General features: G+C 42.6%; 3 long non-coding RNA genes across 7 annotated transcripts; 1 reads left to right on the top strand and 2 right to left on the bottom strand.

Moving 5' to 3' along the window:
• Positions 1-534: 534 nt before the first annotated feature.
• Positions 535-6,661, bottom strand: LOC118352431 (uncharacterized). The gene is made up of 2 exons (XR_004809563.2): positions 6,524-6,661; positions 535-1,227 (listed from the first exon to the last, which is right to left on the bottom strand). It is a non-coding gene; the product is annotated as an uncharacterized LOC118352431 (long non-coding RNA).
• Positions 6,662-10,152: 3,491 nt separating this feature from the next.
• LOC112645570 (uncharacterized) lies at positions 10,153-15,226 on the bottom strand. 2 transcript variants are annotated; one of them, XR_003127132.2, is made up of 3 exons: positions 15,067-15,226; positions 14,860-14,937; positions 10,153-10,386 (listed from the first exon to the last, which is right to left on the bottom strand). It is a non-coding gene; the product is annotated as an uncharacterized LOC112645570 (long non-coding RNA). The 2 variants fall into 2 exon arrangements; XR_003127131.2 differs by having other exon boundaries at positions 14,860-14,933; positions 15,067-15,218.
• Positions 15,227-15,259: 33 nt separating this feature from the next.
• On the top strand, positions 15,260-21,719 carry LOC112645568 (uncharacterized). Of its 4 annotated transcripts, XR_007403132.1 has the most exons (4): positions 15,260-15,412; positions 16,149-16,246; positions 16,789-19,073; positions 20,821-21,719. It is a non-coding gene; the product is annotated as an uncharacterized LOC112645568 (long non-coding RNA). The 4 variants fall into 4 exon arrangements; XR_004809552.2 differs by having other exon boundaries at positions 16,149-19,073; XR_007403131.1 differs by lacking the exon at positions 16,789-19,073 and having other exon boundaries at positions 20,821-21,718.
• The last annotated feature ends 221 nt before the right edge of the window (positions 21,720-21,940 follow it).

Genomic DNA, 21,940 nt, shown 5'->3' with positions numbered 1-21,940 from the left:
GCAGGGGCCTGTGTCCTGACGGGACTCCTAGGCAGTCAGCGTTTGGCTGGAACCACGTGGGAGGGAGATGGCTGCGTGGCTCTGCTGAATGGAGACAGAGCCAGTACGAAGAGCGGCGAATATATCGCCTGACCACCTTTACTATCCTTTTTTGCCTTTTTTTTGGTGATGACACTTGGCAGTTGCTGAGGACAGAACTCTCCAGGGTGCTTTGGCAGGCCAGGGCTGTGGGACAGGGGCCCATCCCAAATCTGACAGGCTGCAGGCTCACCAGGCCTGATTTCTGGCTCTGGATCTACTTTTTACAAAAGAGAAAATGAGCAACAGAGGTGAAAATGCATTTCGTAGGTGTCAACTGTGCTCCAGCCAGCTCGGAAGAGGAGGCTGCTTCTGAGCTGGGGGAGGTAGGGGCCAGATGGGGAGAGGGGAGCCCTCCCCTGCATGCGTTGTGGGTGCTGAGTTTTGGGTGCTCTCGGATGGAGCCTGAGTCCAGGGTCGTTCACAACACTAACCACTCTGAGAAGACAAACGGAAGCCTGGGAAGTTTTTTACTCGAAGTCAACCTTCCTTAACGCAGCGCACACAAAAGAATTCACGTATAAGTTTGAAACTTAATCAGATTCTGAAGAGTGAGACTGGCACCAACCCCGCTGACTACTTTTATCGAAAGCTTAATGGATATAAGATTGGCCACTCCAAAGCAGGACTAATTAAGATAATAAATGAGGACTGGCTAAGATAACACCCAAGACAAGAACTGCACTTTCCAGGCACAGTTTGTGCTCTGACTAGGGGACGTGAATATATCTAACAACAGTGACTCAGGAAAATACTCTCAGAGAGCTTCCCAGAACATAGACACACAAAACAAAACGCAAGTCACTCCTTATGCCAAATGCAGTGCTTACTGAGGTTTATACTCATTCGTTTGATGTTTTAAATATTGGGAGGTTCAGTGTATGGACTCAGTGGACAGTCGACCAAGAGCCCTAGAGTTTCTTACCAACCGCCTCTGGGCATTTGGAGAAACCATTTTTATACCTCATTAGATCATACATCCTGTCCCCCCAGGAGGCCTGGTGATACGGGGGATCCTTCAGACCTGTTCAAACGCCTCCTTCATCCTTTCCCAGCTGGGTGACCTTGGGCCAGTTGAATATGCTGCGCCTCTGTCTTCTTTCCTGGAAACCGGTGACAATAATTCATCGTAGCACATTCTCACTTGTTCTAGGGGAAGGTACGCAGGAGTCACACGAAGCATAATTAAGTGCATCATCATGAGCTAGAAATGATTGAAACTGTTAGGAAATGCAGCTATGTTAAATGTATATACCACATGAAATCACGACCACGAGGATTCAGATGCGTGAAAGAGCCACACTGTCAGGTTCATGAGAGTCAACATGTTTCAAGTTTTCTCTTGATTTTCATCGACCACGATGTGTGTATGGGTTTTCTTCATCTGCTTGTTGGTTTATCTCATTTGCTTGCCACTGCTGGCAGATAAGCAATAACAGGCACCAAAAAATTTTAGAAAAAGAACACTGAGTTGAAATTTAAAATTCCGAGAATTCTATCCATTATCTCAATTTTGTTTGGCAAATCGGGGGGAAAGAAAGCCTCCTATTCTGTTCTGTTAGAGAACTCTCTTGGTAGATGATGGACCCCAGGACTCCCCACCCAGCATTTGGAGAACACTGCAGAAAGCAAGCAGTGGATGATGTGGGCAGCCCCACCCCATTTTTGTGGGATCCGGGACAAGACTACGAATGGTAGCCCACATACCATCTGTTTAAACACTGAAAGTTACCGGCCAGATGAACAAACTGTTAGATCAAATGCTTCTACCTTTCTGCCTTGACAAGTAAATCCTTGTCATGTCCTAGAAGGCCAAGTTAAATTTAGCATCTGACTCTGGAACATGGTGGTGCCTGGAGAGCCAACCACCCCCTTCTGTTCCCCGCCCCCTTGAGGGACCTCTGGAAGGGTCCTGAGTTGGGTGGGAGTAGTTTCCCAGCACAGGGTTCCAGCACTGCCCGGACCCCCCCTGAAGATTGCTGCCCCCTGTCACCCCTTGGATGCCCAAGTGGGCCCGGGCAGCTGGCTCTCGGCTGTGTGGGCAGGCCATTTCTTGGCCTAGGAGGCTTCTCACCCCGAGGGAAGGGAGCAGCAAGAGGAGGGCATGAGTGGGGCCTTCTCTCCTGGGGGTCTGCTGGGCAGGGTCTCAGCACGTTGGTGGGGCATCACTCATTCCACGTGAGCAGGAAGCAGTGACCCCAGTGCTTCTGGCCTCGTCTGGGGGCTCCTGGCCCTGCTTCTGCTGGAAGACCCGTCCGTTGGCAATAGTGCCAAACCCGTGGCCCCAGGTCACCCCTTCTCTCCACCTTCCCTTGGATTCTCCTGGTTTCCAGCCTCTATACTCCTCCATCGCGGCAGCCTCCAACTGGTCTCCCTGCTGCTCTCCCTGCCTCCTTGACCCTCAACTCTTTCCCACAAAGCAGCCCGAGTTACCCATGAGACAGGCACTCAATTCACGTCACTCACCTTGGTCAACCCCTGGGCCTGCCCATTGCATGTGGGAGAAGAGGGCACAATGAATGCCTCAACCTGGCGAGGCCCTGCAGAAATTGGCTCTCCGCTCTCCTCATGCCTCCGACTCCTGGCTCCCCGCTCCGCTGTTGGCCCAGCCGAGCATCTCCCAGCCTGCAGGCATTGCACTTTGCTCTGCTGGCTCCCTGGAAGCTTCTTCCCGATGAGAGAGCAACTCCTTTCCCGTCATCTGCGGCTCACCTTCTCCAAGAGATTCCTATGAGGTCCGAGTGGAGCGCCAGCCAACCCTCCACCCCCCATCACTCCTAAGGCCCCTGTGCGTTTTTGCTTCCTCCTAGCACTCTCTGGAAAACGGTCTTGTTTACTTATTTTGCTTGTTCCCTGTCTGGCTTCCCCCCACTAGAATGCCAGCTCCACAAAGACAGGACCTTGTCTGTCCTGTTCTGCCTATTTCCAGAGCTAGAACAGGCCTTGGCATATGGGAGAGCCTCAAATATTTGTCGAATGAACACAGAATGGATTCTATTCAAGAAAACTGCTACCCGGCCACCCTCCCAGAGCTCAATTCATTCCCAAGCCTTGCAGGGCAGCTCAAGGGTGGCCCCAAAAGATGCTTGGGAAGCCCCGACCCCCTATGTCAGGGCTCCCCCTGGGTAGAACCATCCAGAGCCTTCTGAAGCTGTGCCAGGTGAGACTGCCAGGGCCTGGAGAGTCTGCACAGTGCCTCTGGGCTAACTCGAAAGAAGCCCCCTCGGGGAAGATGTGGCCTCCAGGGGCTTGGCTGAGCAGAGAGTACCTTTGCCAGGAGGAAAAAGGGCCCCTTTCTCTGGAGAGATACAGCCCAGCCAGGACACAAGGCTTGGTGCGTGGGGGCCTCCTGAATTGGGCTCTTTGGTGTAGCACAGACCCTCAGCCCTGCAAGACAGCCCTGAAGCACCCCTCCACCTCGGCTCCAGAGCACCCTCTGCCTGTAGGGCACCGCTGGGAGGGTGCCCCAGGAGAGCAAGACTCCGTCCTCGGGCATGACTGGACATCAGATCCACCTGGGGAAACGTGGGATCAGCTGCCTTCCTCACATGGAAGGCGGGAGACCTGGCCAAACCCTACCGCTCAAGAGATGGGGTGCACTTCCCTTGCACATCCGCACACCCCCTTCTTTGGCCCCACTCCTTCTGCTGGCCCATTCCAAGGATTGATGCCTTGAGGCGCATCTTTAAACACAAACAAGCCAACACTTAAACGAGGTGAGAAACCAAATCTTTTGAAAATCAAAACCAGAGCTTTTGAGGTGCTGGCTCATGAAGGATTCAACTCTAGTCCTCTTTCCTTGTGGTTATGACCCTGCTTCCCCCAAGTCTAAGCCTCTCTGTGCTCTGTGTAAAGCTGACACCGAATTAACAGGAAAAGCGAGCTGCCTACCCGAGGTGTCCAAAAGCCCCATCACCCTCGCCCAATAGATTGTTCCCCAAGGAAGCCATTAGCAGGTCCTGCTTGGTCTACTGCAATGTACTGTCAGCTACTGGAGTTAAAAACATTTTTTTTTGCAAAAGTTACCTTTTTCGACACCCAGGGTTAATCCTTACCTAAAACAGCAAGATGGAAAAAAAAAAAAAAAAGAAAAAAAAAAAGCAAGATGGAGAACAGTGTGTAGCTTCCACTTCTCAGGGGAAAAATTATTTAAACATATATATATATGCATATACATAGTCAGTGTATAGAAAGAGGACAGAAGTTAGGAGAAATACACACCGAGCTGTTAACAGTGGTGCTGCCTTTGTGGGACAGGAGAGGACTTGTTCTTTTTTGTTTATACCCTTGTGTATATGGGGCTTTTGAAACAGAGGAGTATGTATTTATTACTTTTATAGTTTTATAAACTATAAAAATATTTTAAGTCTCCTTAATTTTACAGTTTTATAATTTTTATAGTTTTATAAACTATAAAATGCTTTAAAGTCACCTTAATTTAGTCCGCAAATGTATAATGCCACAATGGATTGCACAGTTTTATAAATAACTTCAAAATGCTATTTAATGGCCCTATTTTCGAAAATGAAAAATCAGGAGATGTACTCTAGGAATAAACAGTGGCGTGATCTGTGAATTTGCTCATACGGAGACCCATACCTAGTCACAGACACCGAATCACATTTAGTTCTATGTTTCACAAGCCAGCCTTATTTTAAATGAGAAGAGCACATCCATTTGTACATAAAGAACTTCTACAAATTCGTGTGACAAAGAATCCCAATCCAAAAGGAAATGGGTATATAAAGAGAGTCTATTAATAAAAAACAATAAATGCAAATGCATTTTAAGTGTGTTTGGAAATACTAATTCTCTGAATAAAAGATAAACAAAGTAAAGCTCCATGAGTCAAGGGGGTAAAGAGAAAAACGTTTGATAATGTGCTGTGCAGACTAATGGATAGAGCAAACAGGTAGGATTATATATTGATCCAACCTCTTTGGAAGACAATTTAAAAATGCCTGTCTAACTTGAAAGTGTCATTTCCTTTCACTTAACAATTCCTCTTAAAGAAATTTAATCCCATAAACTCTCATATGTACATACATGCTGCAAACACAGATATTGACCCAAACACTGTTTATAACTGCAAAAGCTGGAAACAGAGGCATGTCTATTAATAAGAGACTGGTTGGGGGCCTGGTTATTGAGCTTGGGTGGCTCAATCCGCTAAACGTCTGACTCTTGATTTTAGCTCAGGTTATGACCTCAGGGTCTTGGGATTGAGCCCCAGGACAGGCCCTGCACTCAGTGGGGAGTCTGCGTGAGGATTTCTCTCCCTCTGCCCCTCCCCCTGCTTGTGCTTGTGCTCTCTCCCTTCCAGTCTCTAAAATAAATAAATACATCTTAAAAAAAATAATAGGAGACTGGTTAAGTAACCAAGACAGTTGGTTAATTATCCTCTGTGTCTCTGTTAAAAAAGACAAAACTCTATATGAACATATACAGGAAAAGCTCTGATACATTCATGTATACATACATATAATAATATATGCATATACACAATACATCTATATAATATACAAATGCACATATAGGGATATGAATATATATATATATTTATATATACAGTGCGGAAAATGTGTATACTACATCCCCATGCATGTGAAAAGAAGGGGGAGGGTCTACATATATGCTTATCTTGCCCTAGAACATCTTAGGAACGACATGTAAGCCGGGAAACCAGAGAAGGACTTGCAAGTGGGTGAGAGATTTTTATTATACATTAAGATATATAAAATAGTTAAATAATAATTACACAATAAGGAATTGGGATGACTCCCAAAATTGCAAACACGATTGCTGAATAGTCCCCGAAAACACTTTTGGGATAATAAGAAAAGGAGTTCAATTTAGCTTTTACATAATTGCACAGAACTAAATGACCATAAAAGCTCAAAAAGTCCTTTATTTTCATTGCTGCCCCCAAGAAAATCTATAAAACAATCAGTTACAGTAAGGTTCTTTCATACAACATGAATTCATTTACCCCGAATATGGAATCAAGCTTCCCGTCCATATTGATTTAAGCAGTTCAGGGACTGCAGGCGGGGTAGGGTTATCCCTTCCCATCTCTCCAATTGGTTCTGTCTCTGCCATTTTTCAGTCAAAATTCCAAAGGTCACTTGGAAAGCACATAACCCACTAAGCTGTCCAGACACTCCCTTTTGGCTAGATAACCCCCCACGGTCCAGATCCCAGAGCAGAGTCTTGGGAACCGGGGAAATGCTATTACAAAGCCTTGTCTGCTTGGTCAGTATTTGGGGGTGACCCTGAACACATTGAAAGTTTCAGCAACTATATCTTTAGAATCTGATTTTTCTTATAATTGATTAGAAAAAATCCAGCTTACATTCCAAATGCGGTCATTTTATCATAGACAAGGTGCAATAACAGTTAAACAAAAACCAGCATGAGTCATGCTCCTATAAAACTGTCTACTTACAGAGTTTGGCTTTTCTCTAAACGAGGGAAACTCAAAGTCAGGCAGCACAGAAAAAGGGGTTGTTCTGGCCTCGTACTGGGAGAAATTATTATAAGAAAAGCAGGTCACACGGGATCTGCCCAATGGCTCACTGACATGGAATGTGCACATTGATTGAATTCTTTGGTTGCCCAGCACCACTTGAACATCCTTCCAACATCCGGGGATGTCCCACCTCCCCACGCAGAAGCCAGAACCGCCCTCTCATGGCTGGGATGAGGTGCTTGAAGAAGAGCTGACGACGTACACACTGATGTGAGCCATGGGCTCCACTGACAGATGTAAAGGAACAGGTGCTGGTGGACTTCACTCCGGGAGGGAGACCAAGAGTGTCTGGGGGGCCATGGGCATTGAAGCTGGCCACACAGCCTCTATTCTGGATCCTCTGGTCCTAGAGATGTGGCCAACTTCCTAACATTTTCTTGAATTGTTCTTTAACTTCATTCTCTAGCGAGTTAGCATGGATTCTGTTGGTTATGCCCAGCTGGGAAAAGTCTCGGCCTTGAATGATTAATGAGAACTGGGCCAAGATCAAAGTCACAGATGGTGCTTTCCAACCTTCTCTCTCCAACCATGGCTTGGTCCTGGTACCTTAGTCTTTTTCCAAGCCACGTCTCAGAGCCAGATGAAGAAAGACAACGTGGAATGAGTGACTGGTTTAAATGTCACTCATGCACAGTGACTTTGACAAGCAGCCTAACCTTTCTTGCTCAGTTTTACCATCTCTACAATGGGACAATGAAGCCTTCTGTGCCCAGCAGGAGAGTTGTGAGGATTAAATACAACAAGCAATTAAAGCCACTTAAATTTGAGGGTTAGTCTTCCCAGTAAGGGTACAAAATTAGACTAATGTGGGGTGTTAGAAAATTCCTTATTATAAGGACTAAAAATCAAAATCCCTTTTACAATGAGATCAGGGATTCCTAGCTCTTTTTTTTCTTTTCTTTTCTTTTCTTTTCTTTTCTTTTCTTTTCTTTTCTTTTCTTTTCTTTTCTTTTCTTTTCTTTTCTTTTTTCTTTTTTCTGGCCATAGACTTCTTTAGAATTGGTCAAGAAAAATAAAATGATATATCCAAAATCTAAAAAAATAAACTACCTGAAGATTCTGGAGGATGAAAAAAGCAAGCAGATGCTGGAGGAAAGTTGACACTTAAAAGAACATCACAGAGTTTCTTTCTTTTAAAGAAACGTTTAGCCTGAAGGCAGGCCCCAGTCTGTGCATGCAGGGCAGCTAAAATTCTGGTAGGAAACCTGCAAAATTATTGGCTTGATGAACCTGAAGACACAGTTTAGAGTGACAGTCACTGGAAAGTGGGGAAAGGGATCCAAGAAAGGAGAGGTTGTGCCCAAATTCTGTGCATAAACTCTACCCGAATCCCTGGTTGGCTCCTAAGCTGCACATGCATGGGACAAACACCACAGCCAGCTACGGCCACCTACCACAGTGGAGACAAAATTTATAGTGTGAATTTAGTCAAATTTACCACAAGTTACAATATAAATCAAAAAAATTTTTTTCAGAGAAACATAAGAATCTGGAGATTCTACAATATATCATTCACAATGTCTAGGATATAATCAAAATTCTCTTAACATACCATAAAACAAGAAAACATCACTCATTCAAAAAAAAAAAAAAAGACAACCAAAGGAGACCAACTCTGACATGATTCAGATACTAGAATAGCAGACAAGGATTTTGTTTACTTATTATTTATATATTTACTTTTTAAAAGTAGGCTCTACTCCCAGTATGAGGCTTAAACTCATGACCCTGAGATCAGGACCTGAGCTGAGATCAAGATTGGACACTTAACTGTCTGAACCACCCAGTCACCCCTAGAATAGCAGAAAAGGATGTTAAAGTAGCTATTATGACTATGCCCAAGAATATATAGGAAACATGTTTGCCCATAGAGAGAATAATAGAAAATCTCAATAGAATATAAATTGTAAAGAAGAACCAAATAGAAATTTTGGAAATAAAAAAGTCAGTATTAGAAATTTTAAAATTCACTTGATGGCTTTAGAGAAGAAAAGAAACAACAAAAGAAAGAATCAATGAAATTAAAGAAAAAATCAAGACGTTATCCATCCTGAAGATAACATTTTTTAAAAAGACTGGAAAAAAAATGAGCAGGGCCTCAAAAACTTGTGGGACACCAGAAGAATTAACTTACATATTGTAATGGAGTCCTAGTAGGAGAGGAGAGAAAAAATGAGACAGAAAATGTTTGAAGAAACAGTTTAAAGAAATGGCTGGAGTTGATAAAGGCATAAGTTAACAGGTTCAAAAAGCTCAGGAAACTACAAAGCGGGATCTTGAAAACAACAACATACCTAGGACATTGTAGTCAAATTGTTGAGAACGGAATGAAAACAAAATCTTGAAAGTAATCAGATAAGATGACATATTTCGTACAGAGGAACAAACATTCAAATAGTGTGGGACTTCTGTCAGAAACAAAGGAGGCTGGAAGGCAGAGGAACGGTATCTTTAAAGTACTGGTAGGCAAAAAAAAAAAAGAAAGAAAGAAAGAAAGAAAAGAAAAGTACTGGTAGGCAAAAAAAAAAAAAGTCAACCCAGAAATCTGTATCTAGTGAATATATCCTTTGAGAATAAAGGTGAAATAAAGATATTTTTAGATTAAAGAAAAGCTAAGAGAACTTGTCAGCAGCAGACCCACACTACAAGAAATGCTAAAGAAAGTTTTCACACTAAAGTAAAGTGAAATCAGATGGAAACCCAGGTCTGTAACATGAAATGAACATCACTGGAAATGGTAAATATGTGGATAATTATAAAGTATAGTTTTTGCCCTCAGTTTCTTTAAAATATAAATAATTGTTTAAAGCAAAAAAATATAACATGGTATTATGGGGTTTATAATGTATGTGGATGTAATAATTATAACAATTACAGCATAAAGTTTAGAGGCTACAAATGGACCTATATGATTGCAAGCTTTTTACATTTTATGTGAAGTGGTGCAATATAACTCTTAGCAGACTATGAAAAATTAAGGATGTATATTGTAATCCTACAGCAATAACTAAAAAACAAAGAGATATAGCTACAAAACAAGTTGAAATGGAATTCTAAAACAATATGCAGTTACTCAAAAGGAAAGAACAGAAACAGAAGAAGAAACAGAAGGGGTGAACAGAAAACAAATAGTAAAATTACAAGCTTAATAATAACTACATAAATAATTATATTAAATAAAAAGGACTAGTATTCTAATTAAAAGGCAGAGACTGTCAGAATGAATAAAAGTGCAAGGCCCAATTATATGCTGTCTAGAAGCAATGCACTTTAAATATAAAGACTCAAACAGGTTGAAAAACCAGTGGATGGGAAAAGATATATCATGTAAACCTTAAACATAAGAAAGTTAGAGTGATTATAAAAGCAACAATAAAATAGTATTAAAGGCAAAGAATATTATCAGAACAGGGAATGTTCCATAATGATATAAGGGTCAATACACTAAGAAGATTAACATAAATGTGTACGCACCTGAAAACAGAGTCTGAGAATACATAGAGTAAAAATTGCTAGAACAAAAGGATGTGACTGGAGGTTGAGAGTAGATTTTTAAATTTCAATTTTATATGCTTCTTATTATTTACGCTTTAATACCAAATACATGCTTGTTCTACCATCATCATCATCTTCTTCATCTTCATCATCATCATCACCATCATCATCGATTTCCAGAGAGATGAGAAGGAAAGGCATTCCGGACAAAGGTCACATGTGTGCCAGGGTAGGGAGGCATAAAAGGACCCGGTGTACTCCGCGACCATAGATTTTTGGCATGCCTGGAATATAGAGTGGGTTGGTACTACTGAGAAGGAGGGATAAAAGATAAGCAGCAGATGATTAGAGGCCAGACTTAGAAGAGCCTCATGTCAAGGAATTTGAGCTTTATCTTGATGGCCGTGGATAGTCACTAAAGTGTTTTTCAAAAGGAAGAGAGAGGGGGGAAAAAAGGAGGTGAGAGCATCATGTTTGAGTTTCAGACAGATGATCCTGACTTCAAGTTGGAAGATGGGTTAGAGAGAGGAGACCAGAGTAAAGGCAGAGTGACTTCTGGAAGATGCTTCAGTGATGCAAACTAGAAATGCTAGAGGCCTAAACTGGGAGAGGAAAACATAGATGGAGAAGGAAGTATTGTTTTGAAAGGTTCCTTCAGAAGCAATATAGTGAGAGTTTGGCAATTCTGGATCCGGATGATGACACACGCTGACATCTATTAACTCCTGTAGTCGTGTTATAAAGCCACTTGGTGAATGTTAGTTTATTCCCACTTCCCATAAAACAATAATAACAACAACACAGTAATTAATATACCATTTAAAAGTTTGTTTTATTCACGAGAACCCCCATCAGAATCTCAGCTGGGCTTCTTTGTAGAAGTTGATGCACTGGTCCCAAAATTTATATGCGACTCAAGGAACCTAGAGTAGCCAAAACAATCTTGAAAAGAAGAGTGATATTTGAAGGACTTACACTGTGATTTCAAAACTTAATAAAGCAAAAGTAATTGAGACAGTGTGGTCCTGGCATGAGGGTAAATAGATCAATAGAATAAAATTGAGAGCCCAGAAATAAACCCATGTATCTATGGTGAATTGATTTTTTGACAAGGGTGGCAAGACTATTCAGTGGGGGAAAGAATAGTCTTTTCAACAAATGCTGGTGGGACAGCTGGATATCTATATTCAAAAGAATGAGGTTGTACCCCTACCTCATACCATATGCAAATATTAACTCAGAACAGATCAAATACCTAAATGAAAGAGCAAAAACTGTAAAAAAGGAAAACAAAGCACAGGGGTAAATCTTCATGACCTTGGATTAGGCAATGATTTCTCAGATATAACACTAAAAGCACAAGCAACAGAAAATAAAATTGATAAATTTGGCTTCATCAAAATTCTTAAAGTTGTGCTTCAAATGACACTGTTAAGAAAGTGAAAAGACAGCTTACACGATGGAGAAAACAGGTGCAAACCATCTATCTGATAAGGGACTTGTGTCTAGAACACATAAAAAACCCTTAGAACTCAGCAATAAAATTAATTCATTAAAAATGGGCCAGCGATCTGAACCAATGTTTCTCTAAAGAAGGTATACAAATGGCCAAAGTGTACCTGAAAAGATGTTCAACATTATTAATCACCAGAGAAATGCAAATAAAAACCTCGATGAGAAACCAGATGGCAAAAACATTAGGATTGCCATCATCAAAAAAGGGGGGGGGGGAAGCAGATAATAAGTGTTAGTGAGAATGTTGAGGAGTTGGAACACTCATACGCTGCTGGGGGGTGACATAAAATGATGCAGCCACGTGAGAAAAGCCTGGCAGTTCCTCATCAAGGTAAACGTTGGTCTGCCATTTGGCCCAGCAGGCCCACACTTTGGTGTACACTTGCGAGAAATAGAAACCTGTGTCCACGCAAGAGCTTGTACACGGATGCTTACAGTAGTGTTATCTGCAATGGCCTGAAGATGGAACCAACCGAGATGCCCACCACCTGCCGAATAGATGAGCAAAATGGGGTCTATCCATCGGATGGAATATTATTTGGCCATAAGAAGGAATGAGGCATCACTACAGGCTACAACACAGATGAGCTTTGAAAATCTTATGCTAAGGGCAAGAAGCCAGTTAGTTACGAGAGGCCACGTATTATCAGATTCCGTTTATAGGAAGTGTGTGTAGTAGGCAAACCTATGGAGACGCAGAACAGATTAGTGGGTACCTAGGACTGGGAAGCAGGGAGGCTGGGGGTGGGGGTGAGGGTGGGGTAGCTAAAGGGCCCATCGCTTTTTCTGAGGCTGAAGAAAATGTTTTTTTTTTTTTTTTTGAAGAAAATGTTCTATAATCGCGAGGATAGTTGTACAACTCTGACTCTATTAAGTTGTCAAATTATACATTTTAAATGGGTGCATCGTGTGATGGGGGAATTACATATCAATAGAGCCAACAGGATTACAAAACAAGGAGGGAGCTTGTGTCATTCTCCATTTTTATTTATTTATTTATTTTATTTTTATTTTTTTCATTCTCCATTTTTAAAATTACCACAGCGAACAGAGGTATATTTCGCCCCAAACAGAGCGGGACCTGAAGGCACAAAATACTAAATTGCCATCTATCCTCAAATTCTAATCCTACTGCAGTCCTCAGGGGAAGTCACTGTCCTTCACATTTTTCTTTGTGTTTGCGTATGTATGGACTTAAACAAGAGGTAGATTCATAATTTAGTTCTGGAATTTAGAAAATAAGAGTATTAAAAAAATAAGAGGATTCATGCTAGTGTGGATTGTTCTGCTGCTTGCTTTTTTTTCACGTGACACTGTTTTGGAAATCCTTCCGTGTCATTAGGTAGAGATCTTCCTTTCATAGAATTACTGCATAGTGTTTGCAAGTAGTCCATCAGTAAAGATGCAGGCAGGTGGCATACTTAATAGGGGAATTGTTGGGTTGAGGGCTATGGGGTCTAATATTTGACAGATACTGCAAATTGTCCTCTAAAAAAAGTTGTAAAGGCTCTCCCCGGGGAGCCTGCTTCTCCCTCTGCCTATGTCTCTGCCTCTCTCTGTGTCTCTCATCTCTCATGCATAAATAAATAAAATCTTAAAAAAAAAAAAAGACTATTTAAAAAAATAAAAAAATAAAAAAAGTTGTAGAATTTCACCTTCCCATCGGTAGTGAATATACGTACCCTTCTCTACGCAAACCATGGACATTGTTAGTAGTAGTTTTATTTATTTATTTATTTATTTATTTATTTATTTATTTATTGTTAGTAGTTTTAAATCTTATTTCTTTGATATCTTGTTGTTTTAACTTCTATTTTCCTGATTACTTGTAAGGTTAATGAATTCCCGGAATATTTTCACCCTGAGGTCGTTTTGTTGAGATATCTGCTATACTTTTTTTTTACGACCCTTAAAAGTTTTGTTACCCTTTTTATTTATCTTGGGATCTCATTTCGTCTCTATCTCTTGTAAATAGCAAAGAGCTAGACTTTCTCGATTGCAGTTCTTACCAGATTTGCCTGATCTGAGAGCCCGGGAAAAGGAAGCTGGCAAAATTTCACAATGAGTGTATTAATGACAAATCACCAAGACTAATGTTTAAATGTCTGTCTGCAGGGCTAGCTGTGTGTTATCTTTATTTTTCTGCGACATTAAAGTTTGTTTATACAGAGCCCCTAAAATGTTACCACAGAGGACTCCACTTCTAAAGACACGTCCCCAAATTCTTTGACCCATGTTTCACAAAAGGTGGAGTCTAATTTTTCTCCCCTGGAATATGAGCTGGCCTCAGGGCCTCACCTGTCACAGACGGATCGAAGTGATGCTTTGTCACTTCCAGCTTCCACTTGGCTGTTTTTTGTTTTTCTGTTGGGATGCTGCTCCTGGAACTCAGCCCCCCAGTGTCGTGGGGAAGCCCAGGCCACACGGAGAGGCCCACCTGGGGGGGGATGAGGGCCCCAGAACACAGCCAGCACCAACCCCCACCCAGCTTTTTGAGTCTTCAAACCAAGGCCCAAACATTAGTAGCAAAGACGGGCCATCTCTGCTATATCCTGTCCTAGGGCCTGCTTCACAGGATCTATGAGCAAAATAAAGGGTTGTTTCATGCCACTAAGTTTTGGGGTAACTTATTATGCAGCCATAGTGACTATATTAATATAGTTTTAGAGGTATTCCTCAACATCACCCAATTGGGATGGAAAAGAGAAGACAACCTGGCTCAGAAATTTTGTTTTTCTAGTAACTCGCTCATCCTCTTTCCTCAATGAGCTACGTTTAGAACTGTTCATACCATCTTCTCCTGGGTTTTTTCTTTCTCTTTCTGAATAGAAATATATTTTTATATATATATATTTTTTAAAGATTGTATTTATTTATTCATGAGAGACACAGAGAGAGAGAGAGAGGCAGAGACATAGGCAGAGGGAGAAGCAGGCTCCCTACAGGGAGCCCGATGTGGGATTCGATCCCAGGACCCCAGGTCACCACCTGAGCCAAAGGCAGAGGCTCAACTGCTGAGCCACCCAGGTGCCCCCTCCCCCCCACCGTCTTTTTTTTTTTTTTTTTTCCACTTAAAAAAGTCTTTTACTTGCTTTGACTTAATAGAATTTTCTTTGTCTCATTCTTTTTCCTCTGGAAATTAGAAATAGAATGTATACATCATTTCTTCTTCTAGGATTAGGATTACATTTTTTAAAACTCACATTCTCTACATCCTCTCCTGAACAAGATGAAGAACTTACTGGGCTTTCACTTCCTTCCTTTCTCTCTTCCTCACCGTCTGTCATGTTTACAGGATCTGAGCCTGAGTTTCAGACTGTCTTAAAAAAAATAGCCAGCAATTATTTATATTTAATTATAAGCACACCCTCTACTCCCGATTCTTTGTCAGTGGTTTTAGTGCTGCGTATTTTCCTTGTGGACTCATTTTCTGGCTTGCTGGAACTCACCTTCCAACAAATTTCAGGACTGTCTGGGTGTATGAACTTTATGAATCTTTGGATGACTGAAAGGTGTCTTTATATTGTGTCTTTCATTTGAGTGCTACTCAGATTTGGTATAGAATTCTGGGTTTGAAAAGCCAATTTTTTTTTTCTAGAACTATCTATGTGGTTGGTGTTCCGTTGTTTCCTAGCGACCAGTGTTGCCAATAAGACACAAGGCTGACACGATGGTCACTCCTCTGCGGGGACTCTGGTAATCCCTCTCCCCCCATCTCTGTTTGGAGGATTTTCTCTTTATTTTTGGTGTCCTGAATTTTATGAGATGGGCTCTTTCTTCACTCTTCTCAGCGACGTAAGGACCGTGTCCTTTCTTCCACTCTGTAAATGCTTCTCTCTGAAGCCCCCCTCCATTCCTTTCCTGCTTCCCTTCCTGGGTCTTAATTGTCCCAGCACCCCACTCTAGTCCCACTGACCAGGACCCCCTCCTCCCCTCCATTGCCACCAGGCAGGGGGCCTCCTCCTGCCCAGGTCAAGGCCTTTCCTCTTGCTCTGTACTCACTGCTCTCTCCACCTTAGGAGCCGGTCCATGAGCATGCAGCCACGTGCTCCTGCCCCCACTTAAGGAAGCCAAGCACCTCTCTCTGTCTTTCTCTCTCTCTCTTTCTCCTCCACACCCTCTCCACCCACCTCCCTATTTCTCAACTCTTTATCCACAACTGTGTTTCTTGACAGAGCTGTCTGCACGCGCCAACTCTACTCCCTCACCTTCCATCAATTTGCCCACGCAGTCCAGCATCCTCCCCACAGCGCAGGTGTGATCCTGACACTGCTCTGGGCAGGTGCCTTCCGGCCCGGACTCTGCCGCCAGCCCTCCTCTCACCTGCTTTCCCTTCCAGGAGGCATCTCCACCCTCTCTTGTTGAACACTTTCTTCTTTCCACTTCAGTCTGCTGTTTTTCCATCTCCTTTATTGGCTCCTCCTCCTGAGATTCAGGCCTCAGCCACCCCCTCTTCTCCCTCTGCTCTCTTTTCCTGGGGAGGGGGGGGCTCATCCTCTCCCCTGGTGTTGAATACCATCTACGTGTTTAGTTGCAGATCTGTGTCTCCAGCCGGATATCAAGTCCCAGCTCCGTCTTCTAACATCTCACTTGTCCATTGGTTGTTTCGCAGGATCTCAGAGTTGACAGGTGCAAGACTGGACCTTGTTTTCTCTCTGAACGCCCCTCCCAATCTGCTCCTTCTCTCCACTTATTTCAGCCCAAATCCCAGGGGTCAATCCCTACGTCTCCTTTTCTCTTACTGCTCCATGTCTGATCTCTTAGCATAATCTATTGACCATATTACCCTTCATTATGACTCAACATGTGTGTATCAAGCTCTCCTTATGCCCAGGGCCACTACCCTAGTCCAAACCACTGACTCTAGCCCGGACCACAACATCCCCCCAGCTGGGCTCCTTGCTTCCGGTCCTGCTTCCTTACAATGCATCTTCCATCCAGCAGCTACCGACATCCTCCCCAAAACACAATCCAGCTCATAGCTTCCCCTTACACCTAAAATAAATCCTACAAGTTCCTGCCTGATCCGGCTCCTCTCCAACCCTCTAATGACATGCTATGCCATTCTGCAGCCCCACCTCCACCCTTTCATTCTTTCAGGGACTCTGGCTTTTTCCCCTCCAGTCTTTCACACCAGCACAGGTACTTTACACATCACTCCCATTTTGCAGGGAATTTACGGGTTGAGGTGGAGATGGGGCCAGGTGCCCAAGGATGCAGCAAATTGGATGCGTTCTCCCATGAGATGGAAGGGCATTTAGCTTCCTGACTTAGGTCTAAAAGGAGTCTGAGAGATCTATGCTGGAAAAACCCTTGCAATACACATGGCGGATGAAAGGTTAAGATCCACTGCCTGCAAAGATGGTCAACGTGGGAGGAAAAACACGAACAATCCAAGAGAAAAAGCAGGCAAGGGATTTAAAGGTTTTCATAGGAAGAGAAATTCAAAGAGCCAATAAGCACGTGAAGAAACTGAGGTACCCTCTTTTCTCTAAGCTCATGAGGTTGGCACAAATAAAAGAGTGGCTGGTGAGAATGTATGAAACCAGACACTCTTGCGCATTGTTGGTAGAAACCTGAAGTGCAGCAATGCTCCAGGGAAAAAATCTGGCAATGTCTATTAAAATTAACATGCATGTCCCTCTTGACCCAGAAATGACACTATTTAAGAATCTTATAGGTACAAAATTACCAGCCTGGAAGTATATTTACCCCAAGATGGCATTTTAGCAACTGTTTCTAATGTCAGATATCAAAGAGGAGATTAGAAAGAGATTGTCACAAAATGGAAAATTGTTCACAATGTCATGTCAAGTAAAATAAGAAGATATAAAATTCTATCGACATTACAACAAATCTGCCAACATGGATTGAGCATATGGGCGAGAATGTGCAGAAATATTGATTTAGATAGCTGATGGGATTGTGGGAGATATTTGCCTTCAGTGTCTTTTGCTATTAGAATGTTGTTTTGCCAATAATGTAACTTTTTAAAAACAGGCATGTTGGGTCCTGGAATTGGGGTTGGTTGAGAGGGTAAAGGTTAATTTGCCTTGAAGGCCATTTTAAGCTTTTTGAGTTATTCTTTGGGAAGCCCTGAGTGGTGGATGGGTTTGGGGCTTGGGAGTGCTGGAGGTGGGCTCAGAGGTGGAGGGGTGAGGGTGGAGACTAGAGGGTAGTTCTCGTGGGAGGGGAAGTCACTGCCACTCTATATAGATCAGGCTGGATGAGGATTAGATCGGAGGCAGCAGGGAAGGAAGTCAGGAGGCAGATTCAGAAAGTCAGTCATTGGGAAGAAACCACCCAACTGTGTAAGCAAAGAGGAGGAGCAGCGGGAAGATTCCACTGGCCTCACCTGGGCAGGGAAGGCCAGGCCCCCGGAGGAAGTTTTTAAAGAGGTAGGGTGGGAGGGGAGCAAACGTAAGAGTTCGATTTCAGACATGCTGAATCTGAAATTTGAGAGTTTTCTGAACTCAATTTGGAACAGGGAAATATTTGCTTTGAATGACAAAGTTAAAAAAATACGTATCCAAGAAGCCAGAGACTGAACAGTCTTCAGTGATTTGACTGACCTGTAGGAAGACTGAACTTTCCCTCCAATAAGACAAACTACTTTGAGCAGAGGGATTTCCAAAAATAGCACTTCCTCACTTTCTGGTATAGCTTTATCTTAGTATTTTTGCCTAATATTGAACCCAGATTCTTCTTTTTAAGTCTTTGTGATCCTCCTAGTCTACTTTCCCTACTTAATGCGATTCTTTTCTTCGAAGAAGAATTCCCTTGCTGCTTTTGCCCATTGTGTATTTGTAAACAGTGGACACCAATGACCCAAACTACCCCTTGGAGCTTTTGTCATTGCGATGGACCAAGTCCTCCATTCTTTTAATAACTTTGGTTCCTCTTTACGCTCTGTCAGGCTTTTCCCTACATACTTGTGGTAGAAAGCAGCCCTAGCTAAGCAGAGTTTTCAGGGTGTGGCTCTACTGCACTTCCCTCATCTGGGCAGCCATGGTCTTGCCGGCTCTTTCGGGTTCTCTGGCACTAGCTGGTCTGTGACCTTCTCCTGCAGGGACCTGTCCCATTCTGACCACCAACTGTGGCTAATTTCAGGACCCTGTGCCACAGGTTGTAGATTTACACCTTCCAAATCAGATGCGAGTGTTAAAACATCCCAGCTTGCCTACTAGGATGGCTGCGGTGATTTTAAAAAGGAAAACAGCAAGTGTCATCAAGGATGTAGTGAAATTGGGACGCTAACACATCGCTGGTGGGAATACAAGGTGGTGCAGCTGCTGTGAAAAACAATACGATGGTTCCTCAAAAAATTAAAAATAGAATTACCACATGATCCAGCAATTCTACTTCCGGGTAGAGCATCGAAAGACTTGAAAGCAAGCCTCAAAGAGATATTTCGCCATCTGTATTCACAGCAACATTATTCACAATAAGCCAACAGGTAGGGGCAACCCATGCAACTGTTGATGGATAAATGGGTGTACAGAGTGTGGTCTAACCACGCAATGGAATATCACTCAGCCTTAAAAGGAAGGAAATTCTGACACAGGTCACCTGAATGAGCCTTGAGGCCATCGTGATAAGTGAAATAAGCCAGTCACAAAGAGACAAACCATCTATGAGGGACCTAGAATAGTCAAATTTAGAGAGAGAGAAAGTAGAACGGTGGTTGTCAGGGGCTACAGGGAGGCAGGAGTGGAGAGTTGTTGTTTAATGGGTACTGAGTTTCCGTCTTGCAAGATGAAAAGACTTCTGGAGATTGGTTGCACAACGATGTGAATGTGCTTCACACTACTGAATAACACGCCTACAAATGGCAAAAAAAAAAAAAAAAAAGGTAAATTTTATGTCTATGTTACCACAATCAAAATTTTTTTGCAAAATTAAAAAAAAAAAAAAAAAAAAAGAAGAGTGGAGCCAGGATCCAAATTCATGTCATCCAATGACAATGCCTATTCTTAACACTAGGCTATGCTAGCCCTACAGGTAATAGGGCCTATGCACCTCAGAAGGCAGATTATCTGTCACCCACTCTTGCCACAGCGTGTCCTTGGGTATGTCATTCCCCAACCCAAGCTGCTTATTGATGGATGCCTTATGTGTACACTCAGAGTGCCTTCCCCTGCACCACCCCTGCCCAGAGAGGTTTTGGTAAATCATATCTGTAACTCCCTTTGTCCACTCAAGATCAGAGCCCCAGCTGGCTGGGCCACTGCTGTCAATTGTTTAACATCAGTAGCACATCCTCTAACATTAAAGTTGAAGTTTGGGGGTGCCTGGGTGGCCCAGTTGGTTGAGTGTCAGACTCTTGATTTTGGCTCAGGTCATGATCTCAGAGCCCTGCGTTGGGTTCTGCACTCAGCGCAGAGTCTCCTTGAGATTCTCTCTCCCTTTGCCCCAGCCCTGCTCTCAAGCACTCTTTTTCTTTTCCTCTTTCTCTCTCAAAAAATAGATAAAAATAGAGTCACAGCCCTGATACCCACCTCACGGAATTCACTGATCTTTGTTATTTGTGCGCCTGCTTGGCTCCCTCATGCCAGTGTAAGTTCCTCCACGATATTCATCTGTATCGGAGGGACCCTTAGTCCAGGCCTTGTGTTCATGAATACTTTTCTGTATGGGCCACGAATGTTCAGTTTATTCTTTTTTTTTTTAATTTGTATTTATTTATGATAGTCACACAGAGAGAGAGAGAGGCAGAGACATAGGCAGAGGGAGAAGCAGGCTCCATGCACCGGGAGCCCGATGTGGGATTCGATTCCGGGTCTCCAGGATCGCGCCCTGGGCCACAGGCAGGCGCTAAACCGCTGCGCCACCCAGGGATCCCTGTTCAGTTTATTCTTTTACCTTATGCATTCTTTGAAGATAGGACCTTGTCTTGGACTTCCCACAATATTACTGCTATGTTTACACACATAATAGGCATTTTAAAAAGAACAACTTCTAGAGATTTTCAAACTTGACAAAAGTAGAGAGAATAGTATAATGAACACTCGTGTGCTCACCACTCTGTGTCAATATTTTACCATTCTTGCTATCTAACAAGTATTTAATATGTCATGAGATGATAGCACTGAGTGAATTTAGTTCAAAAATTAAGAATTTAAATTAGATGCAAGAACTTCTTGGTAGGTGTATTCAGTTTTTTTTTTTTTTTTTTTTTTTTTTTTTTTTTTTTTTTTTAGCAGGTTCCAATGTGAGATCTTGATCTCACAACCCTGAGATCAAGACCTGAGCTGAGATCAAGATTCAGATGCTCAACTGAGCCACCCAGGCACCCCTAACATTCAGTTTCTTAGTAGATGACAGTGTGGAATACACTATTTCTACATAGGTAGGTCCGATTCCACCTGTCTGAGATCATTTATATCTAATTCCACCTAATGATAATCTGGAGATGGGCTAAGTTACCTCTTAATGTATTTTCCCATCGTGTAAGTTCAGAATGCCACAGGCTCTTTGCTTACAAGTGACAGAAATGCAGTCTGGGTGACTTAAGCCAAACAATCTATTGAATAGATTGGGAGATGCTCATAGAATCCAAGGAAAAAATTAATTTATCTTGTGTGGCTTCAGATGTGGCTTTCATTTTTAAAATGTTAAGTAGTTTTTAACTAATCCCTAAGATACCACCATCTTCTATGATGTTGCCTTCCTGTCCTCTCTGAACTTTTGGAGAATAGATAGCCTCCAGCAGAAAAAAATCCACACCATCCATTTTAATCCCAATTTCAGTTTATTTTATGTCATCAATAAATGCTTGGACTCTACATACAAGTAAAGTAACTTTCTTTTGGCAAATTGAGTTATACTTTCCTATTAATTTATTTTTAATCTCTAACTTGTCTTCCTTACGTTCGACTCTTCTTCCGTAAGTGGTGGTCATGACATGAGTTAAGTGATGCTCTGTCCAAAGACTACTTCATGTGAGGTCCTGATTTGAATACTTAGTGAGGGGATCCCTGGGTGGCGCAGCGGTTTAGCACCTGCCTTTGGCCCAGGGCGCGATCCCGGAGACCCGGGATCGAATCCCACGTCGGGCTCCTGGTGTATGGAGCCTGCTTCTCCCTCTGCCTATGTCTCTGCCTCTCTCTCTCTCTCTCTGTGTGACTATCATAAAAAAAAAAATGAATACTTAGTGAGGAAAAGTTCTATGAAGTGAAGCATTTTTCTCATTCTTCTTTTCAAAAGGATTTATTTGCACTCCATGCACTTTTAAAAGGAATACATAAATAGACATTTTAGAGAAAGGAGGGGAAAGGAACTGAATCAGTAGAAAAACTATAAAAAAATTCTGTTTCCTTTCTC

This window comes from Canis lupus, chromosome 1 (genome assembly GCF_003254725.2).
Source record: "Canis lupus dingo isolate Sandy chromosome 1, ASM325472v2, whole genome shotgun sequence".
Taxonomy (NCBI): Eukaryota; Metazoa; Chordata; class Mammalia; order Carnivora; family Canidae; genus Canis; species Canis lupus.
The sequence above is the reverse complement of the archived record's forward strand: the minus strand, read 5'-3'. Positions and strand labels throughout refer to the sequence as shown.